At 41.3% G+C, this 12,281-nt stretch overlaps 1 protein-coding gene across 1 annotated transcript in view; it reads right to left on the reverse strand.

The window, feature by feature from the left end:
* LOC136856987 (unc-112-related protein) overlaps positions 1 to 12,281 on the reverse strand; it is a 531,599-nt gene that overhangs the window by 473,581 nt on the left and 45,737 nt on the right. The window lies entirely within an intron of this gene.

Below are 12,281 nucleotides of genomic sequence, written 5' to 3' on the forward strand. Positions count from 1 at the left end.
CACACAAGGCAGACAATTACAGTTATTTCACACAACGCAACGCTGTTCAATCTTCCATATCGCCCTGTCTGGACAGTAATGTAAGTGAGGACTCTACTGCAGGACTGGCGCTCTAGAATCACCAAACTGAACGGTTGATCCTGGTGATTCAACAGACTCCATAAGTGCAGAATATACACTCAACATTTGTGGAAGTTTTATGAAAAAATCTCAAACTAAACACCCCTCCTCCAACTAGTACAACTTTATTAGCGAACCATTAAACCCGAATATAGCCTATTTAACGACAATTTTCTATCCTCAGTCAGGATAGAAAAATGAACATATCCGCTCTACTCATTATTCTGAAGAATCCGTCCGCCCGTGCCACGCAAGCACATGTGGCTATTTAGCCGGTTAGACTGAATGCAATAAACTATTATATTAAAAAGGTTTACTAAAAACAGCTCTGGCAAATCCGTTCGTCCGTTCCATTGGACAGATTTGCTTCATATCTGTTTTATTCTCTTCGGAATTGCCTGCCGGTGAATCACGAGACATTGATAGCTCTCTAAGTTCAGCCAACTTTGAATAATCATAAAATCAAATCATTAAATGATCACTCCAATAATTGCAGGCGAAGGCTTACCCTAACCCGCAATACTTTCTGTACTTAGCAGGTTGCTAAGCGACCAACACTTTCATTAATATTCTAATACAGTGATTTTCATCCTTGTAATGCGATTGTCCGCCCCTGTGGTTTAGTGGTTAGCGTGATTAGCTGCCATCCCCGGAGGCCCGGGTTCGAGTTCCGGCTCTGCCACGAAATATGAAAAGTGGTACGAGAGCTGGAACGGGGTCCACTCAGCCTCGGGAGGTCAACTGAGTAGAGGTGTGTTCGATTCCCACCTCAGCCATCCTCGAAGTGGTTTTCCGTGGTTTCCCACTTCTCCTCGAGGCAAATGCCGAGATGGTACCTAACTTAAGGCCACGGCCGCTTCCTTCCCTCTTCCTTGTCTATCCCTTCTAATCTTCCCATCCCCTGTTCAACATAGCAGGTGAGGCCGCCTGGGCGAAATACTGGTACTCCTCCCCAGCTGTATACCCCGACGCAATGTCTCACGCTCCAGCATACAGCGCTTTTTATTAAATGTTCATAAAACCATTGAAAAGGGCGGACAAAAAGACATGACTACTCTGGCACATAAGACGAGTTATCTGACCTATTTATAACCAATGCTACGGAGCAGCACGGGTCCTCTAATAATAATAATAATAATAATAATAATAATAATAATAATAATAATAATAACAAGAAGAAGAAGAAGAATAAGAACTGCTGATTTAGGGCGGACGAGGCATCTGTTGCCATAACCGAAGAACAATTAAACGTTCAGTTCCAATGAGTTGATTAACGTGCACTATAGCGGCGTTAAGGCTTTGAAAACGTTTAAATATACCCGTTCTAGAAGATGGTACTATACATGAATTAATTTCCTATCCGCAGTGGAAGCACTGTCTTCAGTAACATCCCTTCTCGAAGAAAATGCCTAATTAGATCTACATCTGCATCCAATATCAAATATCACTACCCAATATCAAATTACATAGACCTAAACAAATATTTTTAAAACAGGCTTTGCTACTCTTTGTTAGGTTACACCCGTCCGCCTATGTATAACGAGCCATTCAGATAGCGATCCGCTCGCTCACCACGTAACCTCATCCTCCATGAGAGGAGGCCAAGACAGAGCCCTCGATGCTTTTGTGTCGCTCAGACGTGTGCCGTGCTGATGTTATCAGCAGGCGGTAGAATACAAAGCCCCCTAACTATGAGGCGTTATGTAAAACAACGACCAAGCAGAGAGATCTACTGTCAGGGCTCTGTTTACTTCTGTGAACTTGGCCTTGGATTCGCCAAGGTGAGGAACAAAAGAAGACACAAGACCGTTTGTTTTGAGCGATTTATGCAGGAGCCCACTTGAGGAACAATGTGAACGAAATCTCAAGACACAAGATGGGTAAAAATCACACATGTTAGCAAATCATCGATAATAACCACAATCTGAAGAAATTATAGCGAATATTGTCCTACTAGCAAATGTACTCATGCTTCGCTACCATATTCTACATTGTATACGGATTCCTCTGTAAATTACTGTAAAGGCAGCGAGTAAGATTATATTAAATGCCATGTCTCTTAGCGCTATCCAAGAAATAAAACAGGGAGGACACCATATGATGTTCCCGATGTAAGATAGGAATTAGAGAAGTTTTGTTGATAATGGCAGGCCACATTTCCTACTGCCAGTCAAAACAGTTCGGGAGATTCTACTATCAGCAGACTCACTTGGCAACTGCCATTCACAGTAGAGATGGAGAGTTTTCAGTATAAAGAGAGGCCCCTTTTCCTAATGCCAGCCACAATCAAGGCGGAGACATTTCATTATAATGGTCTAAAGTATCAACAATCGAGACACGACGATAAGTCATAGCACCAAAGTTGTAGATCTCTCCAAAGTGAACGGCGATTGTGTTATCTGCTTTGTGATACGACTTACCGTTTAGCGACGAATTATCCCGAAACTAAGGTCTGCACCGTCATTAAAATTGCATCCATATTTCGATATTTTTCGGGGACAAAAGTTATACATTTGAACAGCTTGAAATTTTTCCTCAAAGAAACGAGTGTCCCGGTTTCGGGATTAGCACTAGCACGGTAGCTAAAGAAAGACGGGAGGTGTCACGCGCAGCCGGCCAGGAGCGAGTGACGTCAGCGGACTCTAGTCTGCCAAGCGCTGTAACTTACTGCAAACCAGTGTGCGCCGAGCGCCGCGCTTACCTTCCTTATCACAAACACGTTTACGTTGTAACGTAATATGTTCACATGAAAACCACCAAGATATTGCATACAATTAGTATTTTTATTATTTTGTTTGTATGCTTTCGGAAATATTGCAGACCTACTTCAAAAGCCAGAATAGTAAGACCTTTTGCTAATATGTTTAAAAATCATTTTTAAATGTTCAATATATCGCAAATTTTAGTATCTACAGTTCCCGATTACTTGAAAGAATTTAAAATAAGTACCCTATACACGTATAGATTAAATAAATCTGTGCTTGACAATCAAGATATAATATTAACCGATAAAGTCTAAATAAAATACACAAAAGTAAATAGTGCATGTTGTTACTTTTCCTGAAAATAGTAAGTACTGTACTAAAACCTTTTGTATGATTAACAAAAATCTATAATAATAATAATAATACCGGGCGAGTTGGCCGTGCGGGTAGGGGCACGCAGATGTGAGCTTGCATCCGGGAAATAGTGGGTTCGAGACCCACTGTCGGCAGCCTTGAAGATAATTTTCCTAATTACATAATAATAATAATAATAATAATAATATGGAATATCCAGTACAGATGGAGCCCTATTTCACAAAGGTATATTAGGGCTGTAGTTTACAATCACAAAATATTTCAGAACAAAAGATTAAGAGTTCAGTTGGTTGAAGATAATAATAATAATAATAATAATAATAATAATAATAATAATAATAATAATAATAATAATAATAATAATAATAATAATAATAATCATTCCACATAATAAAAATAGCATTACTATTATAGACACGATGCTGTATAGGCTTTTGGGCTTATGCCGTGTTTTGTACGGGCCGTGAAAGCATTAATGGCAGCATTACTATTAATTAGGCCTACCTTTCAGGACTTAATTTTGTTCATCATCTTCGATTTTTTTTTCCGCGCAGCGTCAGCATGCGCATCCGTAGTCCGAGTTTCATTCACTGACCACTTGAGTGCTCTCTTTTAATTAATTTCTTTCATTTTAATAAATGAACGAATTCTCACACAACACGTAACAGCGAAGTCGTCGACTTCACTATACTTAGGACTGATGATATCTATCAGTTCCTCCATCACTGTTGGGCACTTCCTTAGACCATTTCCGTGGAACCATTGAGGATCTGTTTCTAGTTCGCAAACGGTGTCAAACCACTGAGGAGATGGATTCATTAGGCCTCCTCTAGACAAAGCCGAGATCCAGTCAGAGCTCCTAATTACTAACGCATTTTGCAGCTTTTCCTCCGTAGATGAAGCCAGTGGTGATCCCTTTTATTTCGTAACTCGGTATGCAATATACCACGCCAACATTTTCAATAAGCCCGTATTTTCATTACGTAATCAATATTCGAGATTGTGCTGCTCAGTAAACTAATCTATTAATGAGCCAACTATACAATTGAAGTCTTCATACTCTGAACAAAAAATTTCTAAGTTAGTTTCGACTAATTCTATGGTGTCATTACTCATTAGTAACAGCCTAGTCTACTCGGTCGAGGACATCTACAGTTAATGTTTTACACTCTTCCTGTTGCAGCTTCCAGTTTTAATCATGTCATATACACTTTTGCTTAGTAATAGGCATTTATTATCCGAGTAACTGTTGTGGGCAGGGAGTGATCATAAAACCGACCTAAGCCTCTGATCATAGAAAGATATGACTCTAAAACAACTTGATTACATTTCGAGGCTAATAGATATTGATATCCATCATATTTTAGGTTTCGAAATAATCCCTGCAAGCTACGGATGAAAACCATACAGACTATTTGAAAAGGTAGTAAGTCAGTATTTCCAATAACTCTTGCTGATGAAAAGAGGTCGAATATTTTATTCAGGATAACATCCTGTTCCTGTAAACTTGTTCCGTAAGCACTTTTGAACTTGTTTGTTGGATGACGAGGGATTCTGTTACGGGGTTGGAACACTTGCACGGAGTGACACTTGCACGGAGCCTTTCACTCTACTTGATGAGTCAGAAGTAGGATGGTGACACTTGCACGGAGCTTTCACTCTACCTGAAGAGTCAGAAGTAGATTGGTCATACTAACATAAATTGTGGATACTAATCTAATTTGATAGGTACTTTGACGAAGATACACATAAATACTGGCCCCTCCTGGAAATCCAATACCACACGCGTAAATGCTTCAACATGTAAGAAAATGACTCAAAAAGTATAAAATAGTCTTCGGCTCGCCAGGTGCAGGTCTTTTTGATTTGACTCCCGTAGGCGATCTGCGGGTCGTACACCCAGCCCCCGTGCTAGCGGAACGAACCCACAACCCATTATGGTTAAACTTCCCGACCATGCCTGGAATCGAACCCGGGACCCCTGTGACCAGAGGCCAGCACGCTAACCATTTAGCCATGGAGCCGGACAATAAATTCCATAAAATGACCGCATAATGACTTACAACTTTATAAAATGACCTAATAATATAAAATGACAAAAATGACCTAATAAATTAGCATTTTTTTTTTGCTACCGTATTTGTTTAACGTCGCACTAAGACATCGAAGGTTTTCGGCGACGGAAGGGTGGGAGATTGGGAAGGTAGCGGCCGTGGCCTTCATTGAGATACAGCCCCAGCATTTGCCTGGTGTGAAAATGGGAAACCACGGAAAACCATCTTCAGGGCTGCCGACAGTGGGGTTCGAACCCACTATCTCCCGAATGCAAGCTCACACCTGCGCGACCCTAACCGCACGGCCACTTGCTCGGTAATTAGCATTTTTACAATGTGGGAACTATGATAAGGATTTCTATACAAGTTAGCAATGTCTATTTAGAACCAACTGAAAGATGACATGTCATCAAAAATCCTAGCTCTGGTAATCACGGTAGTGAATTTAGATGCAATTTATAAGTAACTGTTAATTTTATAAATGCCAGCCCCATTGTGTAGGAGTAGCGTGCCTGCCTCTTACCCGGAAGCCCCGGATTCGATTCCCGGCCAGGTCAGGAATTTTTATCTGAATCTGAGGGCTGGTTCGACGTGATTAGATTAGAATTGAGGAGCTATCTGATGGCGAGATAGCGGCGCTGGTGTATAGAGCCAAGGATAACTACCGTGAGGATTCGTCGTGCTGACCACACGTCACCTCGTAATCTGCAGGCCTTCGGGCTGAGCAGCGGTCACTTGGGAGACTAAGGCCCTTCAAGGGCTGTTGCGCCATAGGGTTTGTTTTTCTGGTTAATTTTATACATTGTAAGAGACATTTAGCCGACTTACCGCCGTTTCCAGGGAACACCACGGGGAGGTAGTCTCTTTGCGTTCCTCATAGATATATTTTTCATTTTATCAAGTTCATCAAGTTATTTATTTTTTAAGTGCTGATTCAAGATAATTGCATGGTTATGCAGTGATATTCAATTGTCACGTTTTCTCTTTAAGAATGATTCAGAATATTTATATATTTAAAATATTTACATGATTTACAAATCCTGTAATATTCCAGGGTAGTTTCACTGCAGTTTCTGAGCGTAAGCAACACAAACTAGGAATGATCTTAGTTTGCCATCAACTTTAAGTATTTTTAAGACCTTTGAAATACTCTCATTGATCTTCACTGCTGATTTCTTTCTTCTCTTCACATCGATATTTAAAACTATCATGTCAAATTGGTGACCGTAGTACTCTGCGTCATCTCGAAGAGTTTTGATCAGCGAATATACATTCGGGTGCGCTCTCGAAATTAAACTGTTTATTCTTTGGTTCTAGCTTTCAGAAACGTTATTGGTCCGATGCCGCCTTCCACAACAGTTCCACATATTCCTTGACATGTGCTCGTTATGCAGCCATTGATCGACGACATAGTCGTAAAACACCTGTAGATTCTGATTTTCAGGCGAGCTCTCCTGAATACATAGCCAGCCATCATCAATCATTTCTAGGGAAATGTGCACTAGTGCTGAATACATTCGAATATGAAGTCTAATTTCATTTTCCCTGTACGCAGTAACAAGGCCACAATCTTGTACTTTCCTCCATAGACATTGATTAAAATGATAGTTGCAACCATAAATCTCAGCTTGAGGAAACAGCGTTTTAGCTGATTGGTCGATGGCTATTTCGAAGTCCATAATACGTGTCACAGGGTTCCATCCTAGTACGTTGTTTTTAACAGCTTCGAACAAACAAGCATAATGTTTCCCGTTTCTTGTTTGGTAACAGCGCGTAGACAGCTGGTATCGTGTTAGCTTCTTTCCAAGAACTTCCAAGATCGGCGTGGATGTTAAGTAACTGCCCAAACTGCTTGCTTGAACTTTTAAAGGTCCCATCGACAAAGAAGGAAGAGCAACTTGATAAAACAGATTTTCCTTCTCGCTGGCAAACACTAATATCCTGTCTTTAAGCCTCCTGTTGTCTTCAAGTAGGAATTTTCCACCGTCGTTCATTGCTATGTGTCTTTCTTGTATTATTACACCTCCAGAATCGATCGGGTCTTTTGTAGGTCCCATTCTCTTCCGTCGGATGCGATGTAATGATTGTTTGGCACTTCTATATGATGGCAGCGATGTCACAAGGTCATAGCCTCTATTGAAGAGCTGGCCTACTTCGGTGTAAACTGTTGAAATCATACCGTCTGTTTCCCTTGCACTTTTTTTTTTTTTTTTTTTTTTTTTTGCATTTACTACACTTTTTTTTACTTCATTCGCCGCGTCGTCCGGAATGCAAACATGACTTGTCTCGCCTAAAACTGTATTACCTTTCGTTGTTATTCTTCCTTTACATTTAATTTCTTGAAATATACGCACCGCCAATAAGTCATTTGATCTTCATTGGTATAGTCCACAATATACTGATGTCCGTCGTAAATCAATAAAGGCGGTCTCAGTGAACTCCATAGCTGCAGAGCAATTATCACCAGTTCCACACGGAACACTAATTGTCACACAGGTATCAACTGTAGCAATGAATTCCACTTACCGTGTGGGCCTTCCCCTCCCCTGTTTCTGGTTCTCCAACCCTCCTTGGACCTCCGTGCAAGTGTCACTGTTTGAAATAGCCATGCTTAGTAATTTCCGGGAATTTTTGGCTTTCCGTGCAAGTGTCAACACATTCCATCTCCGTGCAAGTGTCACTCCGTGCAAGTGTCACAACTTCTTCTGTTACTTAAGGATATAAAATCCATCATGAACAGTTTCAACAAACTGTACTACATATTCATTCCCAGGAAAAAATATACGATATAAGCTTAGCCACAGTGCTAGGGAGAAGTTCAACAGCTTTTCTTACGTTTTGTCGTTCACTACCAGTTACAAGCAAATGTTCGGTTATTGTGTGAGTGAATTTTAAGTCCGCAATTTTCTGGAACTGTGCTAAGTCTATAAAGATGTCTTTTGTAACAGTTTTTCCAGATGCAAGCGTGTATGCTTGGTCTAAGAGATGGTTTCTTATTAACTTAAATGCCAAAATCACACGGTTATCAGTACATGGATATTTTATGGAAGACTTCTGGACTTACTCCCAGGTCGATGCTTAACTTTCGGTTGGAACCATATCACTCATAAAAGCCATTCCCCAATGGGGAATCGAAGCTGGCCCCGCGCTGTACAGGCAGCGTTCCTGCCTCTTACCCGGAGACCCCAGGTTCGATTCCCGGCCAGGTCAGGGATTTTTACCTGGATCTGAGGGCTTGTTCGAGGACCACTCAACCTACGTGATTACAACTGAAAAGCTATTGACGGTGAGATAGCGACCCCGGTCTGGAACGCCAACAATAATGGCCGAGAGGATTCATCGTGCTGATCACACGTCATTTCGAAATCTGCAGCCCTTCGGGCTGGGCAGCGGTCACTTGGAAGGCCAAGGCCATTCGGGGCTGTTGCGTCATGGGGTTTGGTTTGTTTTTTGGATGGGGAATCGAACCCACGTCCTTCCGGATAAACCAGGCACGTCTTTACCGCCTCGACTAGGTTCCCCTTGTTTACTACTACTATCACCACCACTACCACTACTACTACTACACTGATAATGTCGAGGTGAAGAAGAGAAACGCAAGGTCTAGAAAACTGAAAGAGACCGCTGGGCTCGAATGTACACAGGATTTCACCATGGAACTAGAGTAATGTTGGATTAAGTTCCATATTCCACTTGCACGAGTGCTTCAAGAGATGAAATAAAGTCCAAGCAAGTTTGTAGATTTACATGGCTGTTGATATCACGCTTTTAAGCTACTAAACATAGATATACGTGGAATCCAAACCATAGGGGTACTAATAAAAAAATCGCACATACATTGGGCGGGATTCCAACCGTGGCCGTCTTAGTGAGAAGCCTTCTGAAATCAGATCACTATACAGAGTACATCATAAATCACCCGTAATAATGAAAACTGACACTTGCTTTGAGAGTTGTTAAAAAATCAACGTACAGTAGTGATGTTCAATTTTGCCCAGCCCTGTCGTCTTGAGTTTCGTACTCCTCAGTTGTGTACGTCAGCCACGTGTAGCGGACACCATGACACTGCTCCGCAGGAATGCCGCTGAGCCATGTGTTGTGCTCTAAGATCATTTCTCTGGCGTCTATACGATCCACAACCTAGTAGCAACTGTAAAACGAAGAATTCACCAACTCAAAAGTTATTCTTCACATCTGTGTAATTATTTTCCATAACCTCAAGACAATTCTGACATCCACATTATGTTAAAATTGCTCTTTAATTTTAATCGTTCTATCTCCAGACATATGAAAAATCAATCTGCTTTGTAACTGATCTTCCAGAAAGAGTAGCAGAGTTCAATATTCCTGCATTTTATGGAAACAAGAAGCCTACCCTTCTCAAACCTATAGATACAGAAGAACTACATCCTGAAATTAATACGACGGATTCACATCTCTGAAAGCAGAAATTGGAGCGGAACACAGCTGAAACGCGAAACCAAAGTTTTAAGATGTAATCCACTTCAAATAGTTCAAATAAACCTTCCCGGTAGTGTAGTACACGCCGCAAGATATAACGAACTATTCATCATAACCCCTCAAAGTCCTTCGCGAATATAGAAGCCCACTACATCCTCACTTCTACTTACAGAATAAATCCTGAATTTAAGCAAGAAAACGTTTTGATTACGTTTAAAATCCTCAAATTAGAGACCTTCCCAGAAAATTTATTTTCCTGTGATCTTCCATCTTTTTGTAGACATGATTTTTCAAGTTCATGGATCAGAGAACGACCGTGGGTGGTGAGGAATACAAAAGTAGACGTAGGCTGTTATTTCCAGATAACAATAATAAAGGAACATAATAGAATTATTCGACACAACGTAGTATTAGCCTAACAACGGGCTATTGAATCTCATCATCGCACCTCGGGTGACGCACCTCTCCTCGCCCGGACCACATAACCGAGGCCAATTATTAGAGAAGCTGTCACGTTAAAAAATAAAAAAGTTTTTAAAACCTGGTTTTCAAAGACACATCGTACACAAATGATTTGAACAGCAACAGTACAGCTCTGAGACACACGAGGTTATACACAATGTTCGCACCAGCACTGGGGATAGCCTTATTCTGTCCGCCTCTTATTATATTAGAGCTTAGCTTACACCTGATGAGACCGAGCTCGATAGCTGCAGTCGCTTAAGTGCGGCCAGTATCCAGTATTCGGGAGATAGTAGGTTCACTGTCGGCAGCCCTGAAAATGGTTTTCCGTGGTTTCCCCATTTTCACACCCAACGCGGGACGCGGTAAGCGGGAGCGAGAGCGAAACCTACAATCCTACGGTCGCTGTTAAGTTCGTCTTTCTGTTACGCCACCATCAATGTTCAAAGTCAATGAGTACAGTGATGCCTCGCGGGACGCGAGAATCGGGAGCGAAACCTACAATTACAAAATGTGGCAATTCCCAAACTGTATTGGTAGTATAGATGGGAAGCACGTTACTATAAAATGTCCGAGGAACAGTGGATCAAATTATTTTTGTTACCTGAAGAAATCCTCTATTGTACTTTTATCAATTGTTGGTCCAGATCACAAGTTCCTATTTGTGGATATCGGAGGGTACGGAAAAAACAGTGATGGTGGTATTTTCCAGAACTTTGTAATAGGACAAGGTTAGAAGCGGGCGCTCTTGGTGTTCCGAAAGACAAAAATCTTCCTGGACACAACGTGCCTGCGCTTTATGTCATAATCGGCACGAAGCGTTTCTTCTGAAAAGTTACTTAATGAGACAGTTTCTACACAGACAAGAAAAAGGAGACAAGCGCAAAGAAAATTACAACCATCGACTGTGTAGAGCAAGAAGGGTCGTAGAAAATACCTTCGACATATTAGCACACAAATGGAGAATTTATTACAGACCCATGGAAGTTCATGTGGACACCGCTAAGCTAATCATTAGAACAACGTGCGTTCTGCACAATTTCCTGAGAGAAAATTCAGCATATTACGAAGATTTAGATCTACCGAATCAGGACTTTGCGCCTTTGAAAATGTTGACAATGATGCACGACGAACACCCGCTGTAGCCTTCACTGATCGTAAGAAATTTGTGGAGTTCTTGGCCATGCATAACACCAGTGTATAGATAGTTTTAGTATACATATTACATGTATCTGGAAGTTTATGAACGGATAAATGTGTGCAAAAAGTCACAAACAAACAGTGATAATCAAATAATTGATACTTACCAGGTTTACGTAGTTCTTTTCCTATTTCATCCCACAACATATCTTTCTTCCTTACATTCTTGTAATCTTCATTACTCATGTTGTAAAGCATTGGATGTTTCTTAACGCACTCGTATCAACAGTTCATTCGCCATTGCTACTGTCACAATGAATGCGGGACGCGGGAAAACGCTGCATGCTGCGAACTGAAAATGGTTCGCAGCAATTCCGCCATTTGGGCGGGAAAGTGACGCACCGGTGTGAATGGATCCATATCCCGCTGTACTCATAATACTTCGCGACGGGATCGTTCCCGCTCCCGCATCCCGCGTTGGTGTGGGCATACCTTAAAGCCAAGGCGTGCATGGACTATTTTGCACCGCCGATCAGTACCCGGGCGGGAAGAACTCGAGTTATATTAATAACAACTGCTGTACTCATTGTTGACGAAACTATCGCTTAGCATGTGTGTGCTTATAATTCTGTCTACTCGTCATGTTGGTGCCGAGTTTCATATTTCTTCTGAAAATTTGCGCCACAAAATGTGTGGCGCGAAGTTACCTAGCAACCGTGCAGGCTCTGGTGTGAAGTACTGATGTATGGCCATGGCAGAGACATATAGAAGGCTCTTTTATCAAGAGGCCTCATCTCATCATACGTTGGAGAACTGATTATTTAATTCGTGGTAGTTATTTCCAGATAACAGTTTCCTCCCCTTTCGATGCACTGAATCCTACACCTGTCGACCCCAAAGTCTATATAGATGTCTCTCGAAAACTATTCATACGATGCAAATAAATGAATCGTTATCAATTTGA

Source organism: Anabrus simplex, chromosome 1 (genome assembly GCF_040414725.1).
Source record: "Anabrus simplex isolate iqAnaSimp1 chromosome 1, ASM4041472v1, whole genome shotgun sequence".
Taxonomy (NCBI): domain Eukaryota; kingdom Metazoa; phylum Arthropoda; class Insecta; order Orthoptera; family Tettigoniidae; genus Anabrus; species Anabrus simplex.